Consider the following 23,299-nt stretch of genomic DNA (forward strand, 5'->3'; position numbering starts at 1 on the left):
AAAACATTCAATAATCTAAAATGCTCTAGTAAATGATGTTTTCATGGTTTATGGTATGGTATATGAACAAAAAATTAATAATAAAATGCCAGTGATTTATTTCTATACCGTTCTTAAAAAGTTTTTGAATGTCTAAAATTGTCATTTGAATTTAAAAATCAACATAAGTAATTCAACCTCACACTTCGTGGTAACATCGTTGATGCAGTGTCTGCTGTTATTTGTGCTTGGTTGGCCAATTTCAAAAGGTAAACCTCTAGAGTAATTGTATTCGTTCTATGATACTTTCTTATAGGGAGATTGGTGCTATCTGAATTAATGATTGTATCCATGAAAAAAAAATTACTCGCCTTGCCTTAAGTCAATTACTAACTCAATGTTTATTTCAAAAGAATATGAAAAACCAGGTTATCTTCAAACAATATGGTAAGATATTATGAAGGATTAATCACCGTCATTTATATTTGTAGATTAAATTTATCGACCTAGCGATGAAAAGTGATGTCCCATCTAAAGATTTTGATTTTTTTTATGTAGGTGGATGGAAGGTTAGATGAAATGAAAGATGTTAAAAATGAGCGGGTAGAATTTATTTAGAAGCATATCATCACATATATCAAATTTTTGTTCCTCACGGGCCTATTACTATGAAGCGGTAGATACAGATAGAGTTGCATCTACCACCACACATTAGTAGGCCAAGTGTGGTCCGCCCCACAAGGGAAAACTTGCAGTTCGTCCGCAAAACACGATTCCAAGTTGTTAAAATCCTTTTTTTTTTTTTCAAATTTTGATTATGAATATCTAAAATATCTAAATTTGCACCAGTTAATATTTGACTGCAAATCAAAAGATTTTTTTTGCGGTTCGCTTTGAATTTTCGAAAATCAACATAAGAAGTGTAGACTGTTCTATTTTTCATATGAATCAATTAAGTAACTCAATTAGGCTGGAAAAAATATCAATTGTTTCTTTTGTAACCCCCCCCCCCTTTGAAATTCCAAAAAATACGAAGGGGGAGGGGGGAATTAATAAAGTTTGAAATATTTTTTGGAAATTTTAAAAAATTTATTAAATATCTAAAAGATTACAAGAACAAAAAACAAATTGTAGAAGTTGGGAGTGTTATCAACTTTTGTTTCCACGATTTCATTGAATCTTTCGATAAACAATACTTGATTTATAGGTTTTGTACAATGTTATTGAGTGCAATTTTGTTGCATACAAGCTTTCGTGCATTTTATTCCAATTTATTAGTTTTTTGAATTATTTTTTGAAAATCCCCCCCCCCCCTCGCGATGTTCCAACTCCGAGTGATAAACGAAGGATTTGAAATATGTATTTTTTATTAATATTTTTATTTATTGTCGTCAATCAGTTGTAGACCGTTTCATTTACAAAAACGTTTATAACTAGTTATATACTATGTCTTATAAATCCTTATTCCCTATGATTTCTCAAAACGCGCCCCATTAATTGAGCTGTCTAATTTACTACTGTATAGCAGGCACATTTTTAAAATCAAAAGAAGAAGAAGAAGAAGAAGTATAGCAGGCACATTTTTAAAATCATTGAAAATTTTATCAGAAAGACTTTTTATTGCAAAAATCGGTATGGAGGGATTCAGGGAGAATAAGAGTTCCTTGTGCATATAGCAGCATCTTTATCCTACGCAAGCAAAATGAATAATTTACAATTTTTGGCATTTTAGAACTAAAGTAGGCTCTAGGTCCAAAGTAGGAGCACTCACCCTATATAAAAATGAATTACTGTCTGTCTGTCTGTCTGTTCCCTATAGACTCGGAAAATACTGAACCGATTTGCGTGAAACTTGACAGGTGGGGGTATTGGAGGCCGGGGAAGGTTCCTATTATGATTACCTCCCTTTCTCATGAAGGGGAGGAGGGGCCTCCCAAACAAAAGTCAATTTATTGCATAACTTGAGAACGCATCAAGCAAATGGTATCAAATTTGGCATGGGGTGGTATTTTGGAACGAGGAATATTTCTATGAATAATAAGTACCCTTCCCTCCTTTCAATGGGGTAATAGGAAGGGGAGAGGGGGGTTTCCTTACAATTTTTCATATAACTCGAAAACTAATCAAGCAACTGGAACCAAATTTGGCATGGGAGGGTATTTGGATACGAAAAATATGTCTATGATTTTTTGAGGCCCCTCCCTCTTTCCAGTGAGGAGATATAATGGGAGGGAGGCTCTTTTATAATTTTTACATAACTGAAAAACTAATCAAGCAAATGAAAACAAATTTGGCATGGGCGGGTCTTTGAGAACGTGATATGTTCTAATGATTGTTTGAGACCCCTTCCTTCTTCCAGCAGGGAGAAAGGAAAAAGGGAGGGGAGTTTCATACAATTTTAACTGCATAACTCGAGAACTACAACAGAAAATGGAACCAAATTTGGCATGGAACGATATTTGGATACGAAAAATGCTTCTATGAATATTTGGTATCCCTCACTCCTTCAAACAGGTGGAAGAAAAGGGGTAGGAAGAAGGGGGAGAATGGGTCTCCCTTACAATTTTCAGTATAACTGGAGAGCCGATCGAGCAAATGGAACCTTATTTGGCATGTGGGGGCTTTTGGATACGAGAAATGTTTCTATTATAAATTGAAGCCCCACCTTTTTTCAGCGGAAAGGTATAATGGAGGAAAGGGGGGCTTCCATACAATTTTTTGCATAACTCGAGAATTAATCGAGCAAATGAAACCAAATTTGGCATCCAAAAGTATTTGAGGACGGAAAATGCTTCTATGAATATAAAAAGACATACACCGTCTTAGCCAATTTAGGCTTTACAGACTGAATAAATGACGTGGACAACTTAAGATTAACATTTAATACCCAGTACCGGGATGGGAATCGAACCCATTCCATCAGTGGACCAGCGATTACCGTCTTATCACGCTAACCACTCGACCACCGAGACGTAGCTTCTATGAATATCAGCTTTCTTATCAGTTTTTAGCATAAATCCAGAACATATAAAACAAAAACAACCATATTTTATACATCACTAGCTTATTTTACCCGGCCTTGCTCGGGTTCACATAAAATATAAATCGAAATGAGTCGTTTGACTTTTTGAAAGCTTTTTGTTCATCATCATAGCAAATTGAACCACGTTTGGCCATGTGAGCTTTGTAAGTTTTGTTAGTCTTCTTAAAGTTTTAGTTGGGATTATTAGCAATGTTTATCGTTTCCATATTATTTAAATAACTAATAGTTTTAAGCTTTGCTAATAGAAATTTGGAAGAATTTTCCTTGAATGCTTACCCATTCTATCACGAAAACCATTTCAATCTAAGGTTGCCAGGTGGCCCGGATTTATCCGGATTTGTTAGAACATTTGAATCAAAATTTGAGGTAAGTCCGGTCTGGCCCGGTTTCCCGGATTTTGTTGCAAAAAGCCAGGATTTGCCCGGATTTATTTACATAATTTCAAAACGTAACATAAACTTGAGATGTTTTCATTTTTTCGTTCAAAAAGAAGTTTTAAATGGCAAGTTTTTGAAATAATTACCTATGACTCGTGTTTGGAAGCTTGATATACAATTTAAAATCTGCAGATGTGGTTTGTTGAAAAAAAATATTTGCAAGTATATTTTTTGTTATTTTTACTGAATAATTCCGTGGTTTTGATCAAGTATGACCGGATATTGCCAGGATATCGGTGTGAATATTTTGAAATCAAATGCTGGATCTGGCCAGGTTTTTCGATAAATGTTTCTCATCAAATGATAACATTTTTTTTATCTTTTCTATGGGTTATCTAGTGAAAATCCAATGTATTTAGCTTGAAAACAAATGTTAACGACCTCCTTTCAAGATCTACCCGTATAATGGAATACCTATTTAAGTTTTATTTTGTACTTAGAAATTTCAAAATAGATTTCCGCTGAAACCTTATAAAAGACTTCCTCTGTATGTTTTCAATGTGCTTTTTAAGTTTTCTTATAGTTGGATGGTAGAATTGAACACATTGATGATCAATAATTACTTAAAATTTAAAAAATTACAAATGAAATTGAATTGTACAAAACTAAAAACTTTAGATTAAATTACTAAAAGTCTCGTACGTTGGATTTGGTTGCATAAAATGAACGTTTAATTGTCTAATTCCTATTGTAAACTAAATTCCTACACGGCAATCAAAGTGTTGAGATCGCAGCCTTGAACTTACAACACAACCTTCAGTTTTATTAATTGTTTCCCTATGAGAAGTTCCGAAAATATGAAAATGGTTGGTTCCTAAAAGCTGGAACATAAGTTTTCAGTCCAAATAGTTATTCAACTGAAGAAGTCAATTCATAATGAACATTATTTAATGTATTCATACTTTACACACTGCATATTCTAGTAGATCCTCAACCACTGTTCTTCTCAATATATTTCTAACAGGTGAGTAGTTTTTTCTATCCTAAATGAAGGCTCATTATTGCAATCAAATGCCTCGCACCGGTACCACGTGCTTTGAACAGAAGAAGGAAAAACATCCGCCAAAATTTCTCCAATAAATTTTTTTATGCTCAGCAAGCTTTGATTTGCTTTCAGTACACGTGAACTTTGGATGGTCGTTTCTAATACCCGGCCCATGGTGATAGTGAAAACAACCCCGCCAAAGGAAACGGAAATCGGTCGACAAAATGGTGCCATGACTTTTGGTTCGTGGGAGAAAAAACGAAAGTTGTATGGGAGGGTCCCTTTTCTTAGATGGGAGGGGCTCTAAACTATTACTAAAACCTTACCATGGTCCAAATACATAACTGTACCAAATTTCAGGCTGATCGGTTAAGCGGTGTGGATTTGTATAAGGTGCATACAAACAAACATATCCAACTCCAACTCATCTTTATATATTAGAAGATATTGTTTGCGTACGATTAATTTAAGACCCTCCTTTTTGAGGGCAAAACAGATTAAAATTATCAGATCTTTAACAAAAATTCATTGATCAAGATTCAGAAAATTTGTTAAGGTCATATTTGTATTGCAATTCGAAACTCCGAATGCAGCTCACATTTGAATTATGTTATAATTTGATTCAAAATAATGCCAACGACACAATAAAAATTTGAATAATTTCTGAAAATAACATTTGTTTTTGAAAGGTGTTGCAAAGCACACCGGGTCAGCTAGTATTATATAAAATGGGCCCAAGTATAAAAACCTTTGTACCAAACACTGTCAAAGGCTTTTTCAATATCTAATATCTGATTAATGTTAATCATCATTCTATTCACAATAACTTTCTCAAATAGTTTTCTTAAAGAAGGAAGCAAATTAGTTGGTCGATAAATTGAAGGCTCTGAAACACTTTTTCCAGGTTTCAAAATAAGAGTTACTTTGGCATTTTTCCATTTATTGGGAAAATAAGCTTAGTCAAAACACTTATTGATGATTTTAACTTAAAAATTTAAAGTGCTTTCAGACAACTTTTTACTAAGAATATAGAAAATTCCATCTTCCTCCGGAGCTTTCATATTTTTAAGTTTTTTTGAAAATCAATTTAAGTTCATCAATATTTGTCTCACAAGAACTTTCAAATACATTTTGCTTAACACTAAACGTACCGGAGGCGGTCAAATGACGGTTTTCGAACTTTGAATGATGATTACCCCTTATATAATTTTTTTTTCGCAAATTGAACGACAGGACTATTTTATTTTCAAAATGCAAGTATTTCTACGTTTATAAAATTTTCTAAGTGTTGTGGTTTTCGAATAACGCATGTGGTATACCTATTCATACCGCGAGCGGTCAAATGACGGTTTACACTGTTTTCGCTAAAACTTTCTTGTTTCTCAACCGATTTCTTTAAAATTTATAGTTTTGAAAAGCCTATGATGTGACTCAAATATGTTTCTCAGACAGTTTTTAGCTACAATTAATTATTTTAAAGTTATGTTCAGTCCAAGAAATTTTTTATGAAAAAACATGCTTCAGGAAAATTGCTATAAATCTGTTCATCAGTGCTCGAAAAAAATTTCACTTAGTGCATGAGAAAGCTGAAGTTAAAAGCTATATGTTGCAAATACGGAAATTTTTATCAATTTTTTTAAGATCATGGCTACAAAAAATGTTAAAAAGTTGTGTAAAACCCGTACTTTTCAATCAATCAACCGCTAAAGCTGTTCCTGTTACAGTAGAAAAATTTCAAAAAATGAATTGGAAAGTTGACGTAATTTTTCACATTTTGGCATCTTTAGATTTTTTTAAAATACGAAATACATAATTTATGACAAATTTTCAAAGGTAGCTGTTTTTCAAACATTTCATCAATTCGGATTTTTGATACAATTCCTACACCTAAATTCAGCATTGCACTTTATTTTGAGTATGTTATCTTAGGGCTGTCCCAACGGTAGATGCAAAACGCGGTTTTCGACCACGCTAAAACATTTCGGCTGGCACCGGTGGCGTAAATTGCTGTTTTAGCACAGTTATCGATTTCAAAATTCCCAACAGTTACACGCCTTTGTTCCAAATTCATGCAAATTTGGAACAGGGTTTCAGAATATACGACAGACCGATTTAGTTCACGGTGAGAAAATTTTAGCGAACAATGATTTCTTTCGCACATGTTTGGGTAACATTGGGTGTGATAGTAGTTTCTTTTTGAGATATTATTTGAATGTTTTTTGTTCTGTCAAAAAGAATATTCGTTGAATTAATTTTAAGACAATTAACCGTGAAACTCAAAACTTATGCAATTTTTCTAATAAAATGGGTTTCTTCTTCTCAATTATTGAGTGTCTGCAATGAAAGTGTTTCCGTTTTAAATTTGCTCCTACACCGGTGGGGAGTGGGTGTTTTAGCCGATTCTAAAATTTCAAATTGTGCTAAAACTGGTATACTTAAAACCAATATTTACGCCTGAACCGTTGCAGGTGCTCTTAAGGTTTCAGCAAAAAAAAAAATATATGCAAAAGAAAGAAAATTTCATACCGGTTCTAGTGATGTAACTACATTGGCAGTGCAATGCTTGACAAAAATATGATAAATAAAACAGAGAGGTAGTTTCTGAATTTTGAAAAGTCAGCACAAATTCTTGCTTTGCAGACAGGCGCAGTGGGTGGTAATATCTCAAAGCTATTTTGCACAAGAAGACGAGTGAAAAGCAACGAAAAAACAAACGAGCATTCGCTCAAATTTTCTGGTTTTACTTTCAGAAATATATTTATTATATTTTTTTCAAGCATCGCACCGCCAATGTAGTTACGTCACTAGAACCGGTATGAAATTTTTTTCTTTTGCATATAATAAACTTACGATAGCATACTCAAAATCCCGTGCAAAGCTTAATTTAGGTGTAGGAATTGTATCGAAAATCCGAATTGATGAAATGTTTTAAAAACAGCTAGCTTTGAAAATTCGTCATAAATTATGTATTTCGTATTTTAAAAAATCTAAAGATACCAAAATGTGACAAATAACTTTCCAATTAATTTTTTTAAATTTTTCTACTGTAACAGGAACAGCTTTGGCGGTTGATTGATTGAAAAGTAGGGGAGAGTGGGGTATCGTGGGCCATGGGGAAACGTGGGCCAATTTTAATATCTCAACCGTGTGTTGAGATAAAAATCTCAAACCAACTGTCATCGTCGTCGCTTTGCGTGAGCGTATATTTCTATATGTTGTTGACTTAAATACGCATCATATGCTTCTTTTATTTATCAAGCTAAAAAAAGTTACAAAAAATTACTTTCATAATTAAAAATACACCCGCTAATTGCATCGATGGGGAACTTAAAGTTCATATAAAAAATTTGCTCCTACGCTTATGATCTTAGTTTTGTCATGATCTTTCACGTGGAAAAGGAATTTTTGATGAAACATCATTAAGTCACACAAACGCAACCAATTTGCAAATCATAGCTTGTGGGGAATCGTGGGCCACACATCTTGAACCACCTATATTTTTATGTTTTTATACACATTCAGAACTTAAAATACGTTTTTCCTATCTGTATAGTTTTCTTATGCGAAATGAAGAGTTATGAAAAATATTTTGTCATCCTATATAGAAATTTTGCCAAAACGTTCGTGAGCCAGGTTTTGAAATCTATTCGATCATACACAGCTCTCTTTTTTATTTCACCATCTGAAATTGCTTTAAAATAACGAAATGAATTATGAAATCACAGTTTTGGGTCAACTCATAAACTTTGAATATTATTTGGTCAATTTAGATTTAGTGGCCCACGATTCCCCACCATTTTTCAAAATCCAAAAAATATTGCTTTTTTTAATACAGTCAGAATTTGGAGAAAATAACTTATTGAAAAATAAAAAAAAAACCTTATGGTACCTTGAAAATGTAGAAAACCATACCATTTTTTATTTTCATTTTATCTTTTATAATAAAGAAGTTATGAAACAAAGGAAAAAAGTGGCCCATGATTCCCCACTCTCCCATACGGGTTTTACACAACTTTTTAACATTTTTTTGTGGCCATGATCTTAAAGAAAATTTGATAAAAATTTCCGTATTTGCAACATATAGCTTTTAACTTCAGCTTTCTCATGCACTAAGTGAAATTTTTTCGAGCACTGATGAACAGATTTATAGCAATTTTCCTGATGCAAGTTTTTTCATAAAAAATTTCTTGGACTGATATGTTGGTAATCCACCATGGGTGCACGGATTCACCGCAGTTTCTGCCAAAGTATGGGTTCACATGCATTCCTTAGATTATTAGGTTCGACAAATATCCAATGCAGCGCGCCACCATACCCGGACCCCATGGCTTCGTATGAACTGTTATGTGGTGAATGTATTGCGTGTGTTGATGTAGGTATATTTTGGAAGAACGAATCAATCAGGTGGGCTAGTTTACTTACAGGTATTCCGGCATCCGTGTAAATACCTGGCCAGCTGGCAACTGATTGAACATTCCAATTATATAGTCAGTTATATAATGAAACACATCTTACCTGTCGGCCCGCTTATGGGATTCGAACCCAAAAGTTTTTCTTGCCGATACCGGGAATCGAACCCAGTACGCCTGGCGTACCAATACCAGACTCGCGCCAGCCTATCCACTAGACCACATCGGCGCTCTATAACTTTAAAATAATTAATTGTAGCTAAAAATTGTCTGAGAAACATATTTGAGTCACATCATAGGCTTTTCAAAACGTGTCGGTATGTTTAGTGTTAAAAAGAATATCATCAAATTCAAGGGAAATTTGAGCATCAATTGGACTTACAACGTTTAAATTAAAACCATGAGCTTGAGTCTGCTGTTGGGCTAATTTTTGAGCTTTTTCTGCCTTAGTTAAAAGAAGTTTATTTTCATCTTTCAAAGATTTCAAAGATTCAAAATTTTCATTACGAATAAAATTTAAATGACGTTTGATCTCTTTTTGAAGGTCGCAATAAATCAATTTCAGATGAGGATTCTAGTTCGTTGATATTGGCGTCGACGAATGTTTTCAGTCGTATCAAAAACTGAAGATCATTATCGATCTAAGGTTGATTAAATTTATGTCTAGGTATTGAAGCGGCTTAAGCACTGACTATTGTAGTTATCAAATTTTCTACAGCCAAAACAATATCTTCTATTGAATTCAGTGGAACGTTTACATCAAAATTACGTTCAATGTTTATAAACTTTAATTTGCAATATGTCATGGCATTTTTGATCTAAAAAAGCTCGATTTTAAGATTTTTTGCAATACAGATTGTAAGCCAGATTGTGGCATATAAGCTTTTTTCCAATTTGTTACAATTTATTGAAAATTTGGATCATTTTTTATTACCCTCCCTCGTGATGTTTTAACTCCAAGTGGTAAACTAAGGATTTCAAATTTTATTCCGACCTTATGAGCATTTTTAAGATTATCAAGGTAGTACGAGATGTAAAACACTTAATCTTAACATGTGTAAATGTGTTAAATGCCTTAACCGTTTCGCCCACCCACACACGCTGAGGAAGATAAATGTCCCCTCTAGGAAAATTGCTCCGGATATGAAACTCATTCGTGCTCACCATTACAGAAATTAACCGTCGTGGGCCCCCGGAAGATAGCTCTTATTCACCACAGCAAACCAATTTGAGAGTGCTCCGATAAAACTAGTACTAAGGTATCTTGTAACTAGGACGTTAGGAGGCAAGCAACTCTACATACACACACATTAGCCTAATGCTGAACAATTTCGGCAGAAAACAGAAGAAAAACCCTTGCGCTGGCTGATGTAACGAAATTTGCCAACATTTCCTGAACCATCACCAGTCTTTATTGCTTTATTGTGTAACACATTGCCCTGAATCGGACCACCAAGATAGAAGGAGCAAAGCTACCAGGGAATTATATTCGGCTTTGGGATTTTCCGAGCAGCCAGGCTCACCAAAACCAGACAACAAGGAGGCATCGTTGTCTTACATGACACTGGCTCTGATTGGATTTTCGGTGAAATTTCTTGGCCCGGTTCATGTAACGAAATTTTGACCCTTGCAACATTGCGGGTCGTTCACTTCTTCTTCACTTTGTTGGGGAAAATTCTTTGCAGCCGGCAAACTGATAGCCATCAACCTACCTCTAGTGTTTCATGTTTAGTTTCTCGTCGATCCCAAAACAAGAGACCGAACAGTCAGTGACGAGAACGGCGAAGCTGCTCAATCACGAAATGGTGCCAAAAATTTGTCAACTGGGAATACAAGATGGGTACCGGGAAAGTTTTGGACGTATTTTGGGGGCCGTTATTGAGGATACGAAGGAGAAAACTTTTCTATCCCCCAACACCCCGAGCAATTCAGTTCAATTTTTTTTGGCTCTCGGCATTGCAACAACATGGTTGAAATAGGTAAAGTTCGGAAAGAAAAAAATCGATTGGAACAGCAAAAATACTCCAGTTTAAAAAATACCCGGTCCGTACAACTTTTATACTTTGCCTTTTTCTGTGCGCCTTTTCTGTGGCCCCAAAAACAGTTCAACAACTATGCTCCCAAAGCCGGAGATGCCATGCTTTCACCATTGCAAGATGTACTTAATTTAGCAATGCATTTCTGCATCGTGTCACTTGGCGAATCTGTCAGACCAAGTTTGCCATCGTCGTCCTCCGGAGAAGGAAATGGGAAATTTTCTGACGGAGTGAAAACTGTTACGACGACAACGGCGACTGTTGTAGTTCGACAGTACTTTTCGGTGAACTACCTTAAAGTAGTTTAACGTTTAGTTGCTAACCATCCTTTGACGACCAGTCTTTATGTCTCGGTATTGTTTGGAAGTTTAAATTGAATCTTATTGAATGGATTCTTTTGAACTTGGTCTTTGAGAAAGGATTTCTATAAAAAACTATCTGAATCGAATTGTGAAATCGGGATGAAATATGACATTGTTGTTAAAAATGTTAAACTATTTTTTTCGAATAATTTACAACATTCTCAAATAAATTGTTTCTTATAGGCAACCCGCCGTGATCCAAATGGATTGTTTGACCATTCTATAATATAACCTGCAACTTTTCGTGAAAAAATTTGGCTTGCCACGTGCTAACCCCTTCCTATGGTATTTATGAAAATAGGTCTCTTCGTACGAGATTATACACTGTATAACATCCCTAAACACCTCAAAATACATATCTCCATATCTTCAAATTTCGAATCGATCGAGCAGTTTTAAAGACAGGTCAAGAATTCTCTGAAAACAAAAAAATAGGTACTATTGGGAACTGGAAAATAGCAGTTAGAGATTTAAGAGTGTAAATTTTCTATCTATATCGTACAGAAACCTTAATTAATAGACGTCGCAACGCTTACATGCAATCGAGAAGCAATGCACTTGAAGAATACAATGAAAAAACTTAACATGAAATAAAGACTTGTCCAAAGAATTTTTTCAACTACGTGAAAACAAAGTTGAAAATTGAGAATTTTCCTTCAAAAATGCACCTTGACGAATACGTCGGAGATAACTCGGAGCAAATTTGTAATCTTTTTGCAAATTTCTTTCAAGAAATGTATACGACATTTAATGAAGAAGATCGCGATTGCGATCACGAGTTAATTTTTAATTTTTCCTTGAATTCTCAAGGGACATTAGCATTAATCAAGTTCATGTGCAGGATATTCTGCAGGGACTTAAAAATCTAGACGATCTAGATCTTTTTTCTAAAATTTGGAAAAGCTCATTCTTAGTGCCTATATTCAAATGTGGTCGAAAGTCTGACAACCCAAATTATCGCGGAATAGCCATTATCTCTTGCATTCCCAAGCTTTTTGAAGCAATTATAAACGAAAAATGATTTTCCCAAATTAAGAACCGAATAACTGACAGGCAACATGGCTTTTTGACAAGCCGTTCAACCTCAACTAATTTAATTAAACTTATAGACTTTTCATTGAATGCAATGGATAATGGAATGGTTATTCGATACTTAAAACGCTTATTTTCAAATTCAACTCAACTTGCAAAGCAACGCAAGGCTCTATTTATACGCGCATCTAACTTTCTGTAATGTTCTCGTAACGCGCAATTTAATATTGTTACGGATTGATAAATAAGCAGCGGCTAGACCAGCCAAGGCAAGATATTCTAAGAGTACGGAACCTCAGGGCCGGCTGGCCACTGGGTAACCAAGGAATTTTACGGATAAAATACAACAAACCGGAAATTTCATGTTAATTGTGGTTTTATTGATGTTTTATGTGGCGTGTTGTCTGTGTGTATAAAATAATGCTCTGTCTGTAATGTGGCGTGTAAAAGAGCTCACTAACCGTGGGTTGCTGCTATTACTGCTGCATCGCGACGTCGTTGTTCCGGAAATTCAGTTCCGGAAGCAGGAGGGCCGTCAATGTATTGGCGTATTGACGGAGTGCCGAACCCGTCGGCGCCAGCGGGCGTTGCTGGACTCGGTAGTTGCAGGCGTCATCCTTCGTTGGCTGTTAATCGGCCTGCCCACGAGAGTGCCCCGTATCCGGACAGGCCGAGAAGGGAAGTCCTCCTTAGGAATTAGGGTTCCGCAGAACCCGAGGACGAAGATGCTGGTCCTTTACGCATTAGGCGCGAGACCACAAAGGGTCTGCGGGCCGAGCCGTGACGAAGACAATCCGGTATCCGGGTGAATTCCGTAGACATTCATAAACACTTAACAAGAACTTGACTACACACACGGACGCCTGATACAGAAGAGTTTTGAAATACGGAAGCAAGATTCCTTTTCGGTTTTTTTCATTTCATTTTCCAAATATTTCTCTTTTCCTCCTCCGTTAGTTGACAGCAGCCAGCAGTAAAATGTAGCCTACTGTGGTGCTATCTTGTTGTGAGACTAGACAAGGAAGATGAAATTTCTAGAATATAACATACCAAACTACAAAATGAAAACAAAAATCAAACGATTTGTAACCAACCGGTTACAATATACAAAAAATGGTTTTGGAACTTTCGGTGAGCACAAATTGTGTGAAACCCAATCAAAACTCCAGATCTTTAGAAGAACGTAAAAATAATCATCCACAAATAATTCTAGAACTTTCTAGAGTGACAAAATTCTTCAAGCTCATGACAATTGGTTTGGTCAGACGTTTTTCAGATACTTAAAATATTTCTATGCGGCATGGTTCGATGACCTTCCAGAGAAGGTGGAGAATTTATATCAATCAAACAATTAAAGAACTTCTAAGGCATATAAATCAGATTAATAATTTCGAATTTTGGAAACAAATTTAGTGATCTTTTTTCTATGAAATTATTTTAATGACTATATCGATGAAATGTTCTATTCCTTGAGAAAAATATTTAAGAATTGAAAGATCATAGATGGATAGAAGATTATAATAAGATGAAAGTTGTTGGAAATGTGTTCCAATGAGCGACCCAATTTCAGAAAATTAGTTTTAGTCAGCTGTGTATTTCGAACCGAAACTACAACTGCATCTCTCATATTATAGCGGTTGCCTTTGAATTATGTTTTAATTAAACCTATTTTTTTTACCACAATACATTTAATTTTTTATAATTAAAAAAAAAACATTTATTTTTGAACGGTGAAGCAAAGCACACCGGATCAGCTCGTAAATAATAAAAAAAAACAATAACTTTTTCGGTTAGGAATCTGAAATACACTGGCAGCCACAATTTACCGAAGTCAACCTGAAAAAATTTTCGTCAAAACTGTTTTGTACCTCCCCGAAAGCTAAAGAAAACCCGAAATAACGAGACACTTTTTAAAGCACATTTGGAGTCAATTTGTTTTTGGTTTTTGCAATGTTAGATAGTGTGCTTGAGCGTTTGAACTTTTGGCTGGTATGTACTTAAACAGGACCGAGGAATATAGAAATAAGAAAAAAGAATTAAACTGGTTACTGAGTTCTTGCATACGAATTGGAAAAGATGATTTTAAAATTTCGAGGTTGATTTGTAGTCTTTCAAAAAAACAGTTTGTTATTCGAATTATTTCCTCAAAGGAAGGGAGGAATTTAAATAATGTGTATCTATAAATCTCGAATTGGAAATACAAATCTCGAAACTTTTAGTATTTTTTTCTAAACAATAATTGTAAGAATTATTAAACAATTTTCTCACTCTTGTAAGTAACAGTCAAGAAATTTATTTTATTTTGTTTTTTTTTTCTAATCGTTATCTGTTTATTTATTTAAACAACAATCAACACTCAACAATTTTTATAATTATTTTTTAAACATATAAGGGAGATAAGAGAATAATGACCACCTTTAGAGGGAAGTTTATTTTGCCATAGAAAACAGGAATATCATGTGAAATGTTTGAAAATACATTTTCAATTATTTGTCGAAAGCTAGAAACCGGTCACAAAATGGGATAATGAGAACTCCAGGCACAATTATTGAGCATTTTTTACTGTAAAATTTAGTGGCAAATTCAACTCGATGAAGTCAACTTAATGATAGAGCTACACCTTGACAGATTACATCTGACTAGTTGACCTATTGGTAAGGTGACGAAGAGGTAACGCAGAGGACTCAGGTTCGGTTCTTGGTCGAGGTAATTTTTTTTTTCATGTTTAATTTGATTGTTGCATTATACGGCTAGTCGCATTATCCATCAAACAAAGCAACTACAAAATATTATAGTGCACTTTTTGCTGTCTTCGTGCTCGTTTTCTCGATAGGTGGTCCACTGATAGTGAACCATAATGTGGACGGTGGAACACTCTGAAAACATTCGGTGTTGTTTGCGCTCTCACCAATACTATCGTGAATTTTGACAGGTCTTGCTTCCCGATGAAAACAAATATCAGCTGATCTGGTTTATTTCTATACACCGCAACTAGAGACACCCGGAAAGCTATCAAGAGTCGCCCGTTTTCATCTTTAAGCAAAAAATGGAGGATGCGGATCGGATGCTCCTAAGAACAAGGAATGTGCACAGAATGCTTGCCGCAATTGATTCCAGGCGATGCCGAATTAGGACAGCAAATCCGAGTGCAAAAAGTCCAACCCAAAGATCTGGCGGAATCGCCCAAACCGAAGAGTTCTCCTGCTCGGGCGTGCCCCAGAAAATGGTCTCGCGCAGCTAGACGCGTAAAGTTGCTTCGAAGCTACTCTGCAGCATGCCAGCTTCGAGCGTTGAAGCCCCCAAGTGCGTGAAAATTGGAAAAAAAAAACTGTGCTTCAGGGTGACGATGCCCGATTGCGCCAAGTCCCGGATTTCAACCCGTTTACCTTCAAAAAAGGTAGTTCCAGACGGCACCCGCATCGGGGGCTTGAGTCCCGTTCTTTTCGATCCTCTATCAAATTTCTTTCCCCAAACTTCCGCGATTCGAGTTCGCCGTTTTGACTACCAAGATTTTTTTTGTAATCTGAAACGGAAAAACTCGAACGAAGAAGATGAGGAATAAACATTAATCTGAAGACAAAATATCGGAACCATTAAGCTGGGGTAACTCCAGTCCAGCAGCAGCAAACATAGACCGCCCAGAATCAGCTGGTATTGCAGTTATCATCAGGGCCAATTAATCTGAAATCTTCACAATTCAACATAATACATAAATTCATGCTAAAAATTTTCATTTTAATTACAAGACAATCATCAATTTGATTCTAATTTTCGAATTCAAACGGAAACAAATAGGGGAAAAGTTCATATAACGCCCCATGTGGCTTATACGCGCCACTCTTGTTTTGAAGAATCTGAAACATTTTAAGCCTGCAAAATAATACCAATTTGTTTTAAATGCTGTGATTGGGCATGGCAAGTATGATTTTTTTCTTAAAATGCCCCTGTGTCGTGATTATTTCACAATTTAGGTTTTTCTTCATTTTGATCTAAATTTTAAAACACTTTTAATAAGGTGTCACCAAGCAGAGAAAAACGAATAAGACAATATTTTCTGACACATCGTTAGAGGAGAATCTAAATTATCATTTTATGCTAAAAAATCATACTGAACTCGCTAAGGTATGCTTTTCATGGGTATGTTCTATCACGGCCCATGCGCTCTTTATAACGCGCCAATCGTAGTAGGCTGAAAAAAGCATTAATTTTTCAAAAAGGCCAATTTTCATTGAAAATGAACAAAAAGTCTAAAACCATATTTTGAGCGTTAATTCAGCCCAAAAATCTATTTTTCATTTCATTTCTTTTCTTCAACGATTACACCCATTTTTAACACAATTTGTACGTGGAATACATAGAAAATCAGCGATTCGCTTAGGTGGCGCATAATAGGGCATGTTCCCCTATCAGCTGTAATGGATTTTTGACAGCTTGATATTTTCTGTTGACACTGCCGATTTCACGCACACCAACAAAGGTGAGGGGAAAACTCGATTCATGCTCGTTTTCAGCGTGGATGGTGCAACAATTTGGTGATAGCATATCCTTTCCTTTCAAAAATCGGTCTGGGGTGCCTCAGGGAAGCAATCTTGGGCCTCTGCTGTTTGTATTGTTTTTCAACGATCTGATAATCAGTTTGGATGATGTAACTAAGATTGCATATGCTGATGATTTGAAAATATATGTCCCAATAGAATGCACCGAGGATTGTGCCCAGCTCCAATCGCTGTTCGATCGGTTTAGTGAATGGTGTAGACTGAATAAGTTATCGGTTAGTATCCCTAAATGCTATGTAATAACCTTCCATCGAAAAAAATCACCCATTCTACACGACTATAGCATCGATCATCAGCATCTTAAAAGGGTATTGGAAGTTGACGATCTAGGTGTTACCCTTGATGCACAGCTCACGTTCAACAGCCATCGAACAACCGTTATAAATAAAGCCAATCGACAACTTGGATTCATTTCAAAAATAGTACGAGAATTTACTGATCCGCTGTGCTTGAAGTCGCTCTACTGTGCACTCGTCCGATCCATAATAGAACATGCTGCAATTGTCTGGGCCCCCTACCAGCTGTGTTGGAACTTACGAATTGAGCGCATCCAGAAGCGTTTTTTAAGATTCGCCCTACGACATCTGCCATGGCACCATCCTGAGGATCTTCCCGCTTATCCTAATCGCTGCCAGCTTTTGGGTATTGAAACACTGGAACGCCGCCGAAGGATTCAACAAGCAACATTCGTCGCTAAAGTATTGAACGGTGAGGTCCAGTCACCACACTTGCTGGAAATGATATGCTTTAGTGCGCCATTAAGGACCTTACGATCTCACTCGTTACTATCAAACCGAGTCCACCGAACATCCTACGGCTATAATGAGCCATTGAGTGCGATGATGCGAGTATTCCAGGACGCTGAACATCTGCACCAGTTCAATGAACCAGCTAGTCGTTTTATTCGTCGTGTTCGCCAGTCCAGTCTATTTAATTCTATCTGATTGATGTTTGTTCTATATTCTAATTCATTTAAACAAAATGTTCGATGAATAAATATTATAATAAATAATAAATAACACTTTCTGGTGGTGAAAACGAATACGATATAAATTTGAAAAACAAGGGCAAATCTGAACAAAATCCAGGCCAAAAACATAAAAAAAGGAAAGTAAAAGAAAATAACTCAAATTTTAAAATTTTCATTGAATTACAGCAGTACTATTAAAATCGTATCTAAGGATTAAATAAAAGTTTTTATTCATTTTAAAATTGTATAAAAATCTTTTTTGAACACAAAATTTTGAAGAGTTCAAAGAGAAAAAAGAGTTTTTTTGTTTGATTTAACAAATAATTTGAATAAAATCGGGCATCCCGGCCAGATTTGACTGATTTCAAATTCTTTATTGCATTTATGAGCAAGACTGCATATTTCAAAAAACAATCTGGAATAAACGATAATCAAAGTACCATGAAGTACTTGTCAGCATTCTCCTGTACGATCTACAGTGAAAGATATACGGATACACCTAAAATGTTCAGCTGAAACCATAAGTTTTTGATGATTATGTAGCTTTTTCAACATTTCTTTTGGATATAATATAAACAATCGAAAACCATTTGAAAAACTTGACAAGTCTGTGATTGTATGGATTTAAAAGATAAATACTCGGCCTATTCGGTGAGCCGAACATTCAGTCTAACGGTTTTAGGGCAGTATTCGGCGCTGAATATTCGATCTATCAAAATTCGGTACCGTAAACTGGGGGAACTTTGATCACACTTTTCATTTATTTTTAAATATTTTGGAAACGGTTGCTTATTTGTAATACCGTAGCTTTAAAATACTTACTGAGGTGAGGAGTTTTAAACATGATCATTGGTTGCAGTAAATTTAAACGACATTGGTGGTTATAATTCAATGTTTGTTTCAAAACCAGATTTCGAGTTTCGGAGTAATTTTGATCACTATAGTTTTACGTATCTCAACATCTTAAAATTTATTGTTTTGATGCCATTTAGCACAGAAGGCTCAAAACATCGATAACAGTAATTTTTTGTTTGGACTCAATTGAATGTTTTAACGTTTTCTTTCAAAAACAAATATACACAAAAAATGGACAATGTTGCTGCATACATTTAGGGGCAAAAATTATAAACATTTCTCAATATTCTTTGGCCTGAAAAACAAATGAAATTTTACCTTCATGTAATTCCCTACGTTCTCGCACTGTTCCCATGTTCTTTTTTTTTTCTTCAAACTTAACTTTGATAGGGTTTTTATTCATTTTTTCTATGCGGGCTTTTTCGTGGAAAATTACCGTTTATTTTCAATATCGAAAAATTATTATCAAATGACCATAAAAAAACATTTAAACTTAACTAAACCAAGAAAGAAGTTGATCATTCACATTAAACATGATTAGGATTTGATTTGATTATGAGAGATATTTGTTTGTGAGCCTTCAAAAAATCAGATATTATAAGATTTTAAAATTTCATTTTAAATAATACAAAAAAATTTCCTAATAAAAACAAAATTCAGCTTATTTCTAACTCAATTTATAGGCTTTCAAACGTAGTAAACAGTTTTCAGGTAATTAATTTTTAAATTTATTTAATGATGATTATCTGTAAAAATTTCATGATGATCAAAGTTACCCCGCTGATCAAAGTTCCCCCAGTTTACGGTACATCTCTATCAAAAACTAATTGTTTGAAAAAAAACCCAAGATAAAACTAATTTTAGTTTGTTTTGAAGTTGAATTATAGAGACTTGAATAAAACTCTTTGTTGTTTGTACATCTTTCCAGAATCGCGTTCACTTGAAAACAAACAAGTACACAAACTTCAGCGCTAATAAAACCATCCCAAGACCATAAGCCTTCAACTAATTACTTTCAGCGCGCTAACATCTCTTGCCTGCCCCAAAAGCCCGGTTCTTATCCGGCAAAGGGGGCAAACCGGGTTCAAATCTATGCTGCAGCCGCGTTTCATAATAATTATAAACACTACCAATTAACACCAAACAACATACCGACTACGTGTTTCTCCTCCTTCTCCGGGACACCCTACCCAATCTCCAATCTACTACACTGACACCAAGTGTTTTCAGACCAATTCGGTGGCGAATCGCAGTGACATCATGCCCAGCCCAGTCCACCCACAACAACAACTACAGCAACATCGAAGCCTTCCGCGATGATCCCTTGCTTCAGTATGTAAGAGGGGGCAAGGGTCAATTTCATTTCCGGGATCCACATACCCACCCACATACATGAGCACACGTTTGGCTTAAGTTTATCCGATTTCATTGGTGTGGTAGCATGTGTCATGAACTGATTTTCATAGTTCAAAATTTTGAGGTCAATCTTCAAAAATAAGGTTAATTCATAACATCGTTTTTAAGAGCGGGTGTGAATTTTGTGTCATAAGAATAAATCATCAAATTAAAAAAAAAGTATGTTGACAAGGCCTAACCATCATCCTTTAGAGGCGGACACATCGCGCTTAACTACTTCCCGTATCAGCTAAATGGCAGAAATGGAGAAAGGTAATCCAGTGTCCAGCAGCCTCCAATGATGGTGGGGTGGAATTTACTGGAAGCTACACAGTTTCTACCCTCTGCGATTTGGAACTGGTCGAATGCTCTCTTTACCGGGAACAGAATGAGTGAATTTCCCGCCAAACCCCCGTGGCTTACGATGGACCAATGGCCAATCACTGTAGGACATTTATTCGAACCAGATCGAACTACCTTAATATGGGATTTGGTGGGATGAAATTGATTTGCAAAACATGGAAACGAAATTGCGTTATTCTTACCTTAGTTAATTTTTTTAAGTCTTGTTCACTTGTGAAAAAAATGTATTTGGAGAAAAAATCTTTACCGGAAACAAAGGATTTTTGCAAAATTAAATTAATTTTAAAAACTAATTTTGGGAGAACATATTCCATAGAATCCAACCTCACGTACTTCTGTCCTGTGTCAATTGTGTGGAGAAAATGTATGAACATGAATAATATATCACAGCAATGTGATATCGTGACTCCCCACAAACCGAGCCACCATGGCACGTAGACTTTCTTGCTAGAATTTTGGAAGCGAACCGGATGTTGCTTCGGATTTTCCTCGAGAATGATTCAAGTCCAAAGGGCATTGTCATTGAAGCTCATATGGCATCATGTACTTTCTTAGTCATATCAACACTAATTTTATTTTTGAAATGAAGGCTTTATTCGTAAAAGATTTCTGAAAGTACACACAAAAACAAAAAAAAATCAAATTATCATACATGTGTATAACGATTTATATTTTTTAAACCTATTTCCCCGAAAATGGATGGTTATGCCCTTTGGCTTCTTTTAATCGGATCATAACTCACTACTACGCTGGCTGCCTGGACCATCTCACCGTGTGACACTAGGAAGCAGGAAAGTTGTTACAAGGCTCCAGGAAATCTGGCTGTGTTTTTTTTTGTTGAATTTCATTGTATGAGAAAGTATTATTTGAACTGGAAATAATTAATAATTCTATTTTATATATTCTGTTTGTACGTGAAAATCAACACTTTGGTCTTCGGATGCAGAGCCTTCCCTGCACTTTGGTTCGAGCACGTTAATCAAACTCGAGTTCACCTGATCACTATGACTTGAATCATTTTGGGCAATCCGATTCGAACGAACTCGAATAAAAACGCGCCGCCAATTTAAGTAAAAATCCGACTTTTATTAAAAGATCAACTATATGATCGAACGCAGTAAATTTATTTCCTAGCGCGAGAAATACAACTCGTTGTTGTCTCTTTGGTAGCTGCAGTCGAATAGACCGATCAGCTCGAGAACGATCGAACACATCAGTTCGATTTTCTACCTAGCCCTATTGTTCACAATTGTCCACCCAGGCTGTTGAACTCCTGGAGTGATTTTTTCTATCTTAGCTATTGTTTTGCATTGTGTTTGGTGTGTATTACATTTGTGTGGCTAGATGAAGTGTGGAACAAAATTTGCTAATCAAAATTTAAATTTATATCAGTGATTCTCAATTTTACTAACAAACATACCGGTCGCCTGAATTGCCTAATTTGATTACAGTATTTTGTGATTCACTTCACTTTGCATTTCTTGCACTTTGAATCTTTTACGTTAAATTCTATCACGCTGCTCTCTTCCTTAGGTATAAATATGTTGACCTTCGATGTCGGTTGCCTCTAGATGAATATCCATTTGAAGTCCATTCACGTTGACCTCGACCTCGACCTTGACCTCGACCTCGACCTTAACCTCGGCCTCGACCTCGACCTCGATATCGACCTTGACCTCGTCTGTTGTTGGGTTGTTACTCGTCCTCGTTGACCTTCTCGTTGTAGTCGATGTTGTACCAGCCGTAGAAGGAGTTGTTAATGGAATCACAGTGTGTCGCAAACTGGCCACATTTGCTATACACCGCGGTTCGATGGCGCCTCCCGTCAGGCGTGCTCCAGCATGGTCACCGTCCTCTTCGCTTCGGTCGTCTCGATGCACCGTCGAACTCTCGCAATCACAGCCATGGATCTGTGAACACGCAGCAGTTACATCTTGCCAAAAGGATCCAAAAGGATCCAAAAGGATCTGTGCCCGGAGCCCAAGGCTCCGGAGGACGTGACAAAGCCTTATTGCTGGAACCGCCTGATCTGCTACTGCTGATTGATGTCTTATTGCTTTGTGTTGCCAGCTGTGGAGCTGACTTCCTCGCCTTGCTCTGTTTCGTCGTTTTCTTCTGCGCCGGCCGCCGTGCTGGAATGCCGGAACGGGGGTAGGTGATCCTTGTCCACTTCAATGGGAAGCAGACACAATTTGTGAATGGATCGTGTGAATCGCCCGTTAGCTGTTTCAACTATAGCTACTCGCACCAGGCCGTCATCACCTGGGTGCACAGCTACAACTCGTGCTAGTTGCCACTTGAGGGGTGGCAGGTTCTCTTCTTTGATGATCACCATTGAGCCAACTGCCAGATTCTTTGTAGCAGTGGTCCAACGGTAAGTCTGCTGTAGTGTCGTCAAATATTCGCATTGCCACCGCTTCCAGAAATGCTGGGAAATCTGCTGCACTCGTTGCCATTTTGCAAGCTTGCTGGGTGGGATGTCTGTTCTGTCTGGCTCAGGTAAGGAATTTAGGGGCCGACCAATGACGAAGTGACCCGGAGTCAATGCTTGTAGGTCTGACGGATCAGTTGACAAGGGCGTGATCGGACGAGAGTTGAGACTGGCTTGCACCTTAGCCAGGGCGGTGATAAACTCTTCACAATGCAATTTCGCATTCCCCACAATGCGTCTCAGGTGGAATTTCATAGATTTCACACAGGCCTCCCACAGACCCCCAAACGACGGTGACCTCGGCGGAATAAAGTGGAACTGAATGTTGTCCTTTCGACAGAAGTTTCAAACCGCATCCTTATGTTGCTCAGAAAGGAACAGCTTTTTGAGCTGGGCTAGTTGATTGCGTGCTCCTCGAAAGTTTTTGGCATTGTCGCAATAGATAT

General features: G+C 36.4%; 1 protein-coding gene across 1 annotated transcript in view; it reads left to right on the plus strand.

Annotated features, from left to right (window-relative positions):
• The window catches only part of LOC129740157 (uncharacterized), a 341,832-nt gene that overhangs the window by 111,036 nt on the left and 207,497 nt on the right, over positions 1-23,299 (plus strand). The window lies entirely within an intron of this gene.

Source organism: Uranotaenia lowii, chromosome 1 (genome assembly GCF_029784155.1).
Source record: "Uranotaenia lowii strain MFRU-FL chromosome 1, ASM2978415v1, whole genome shotgun sequence".
NCBI classification, from domain to species: Eukaryota; Metazoa; Arthropoda; class Insecta; order Diptera; family Culicidae; genus Uranotaenia; species Uranotaenia lowii.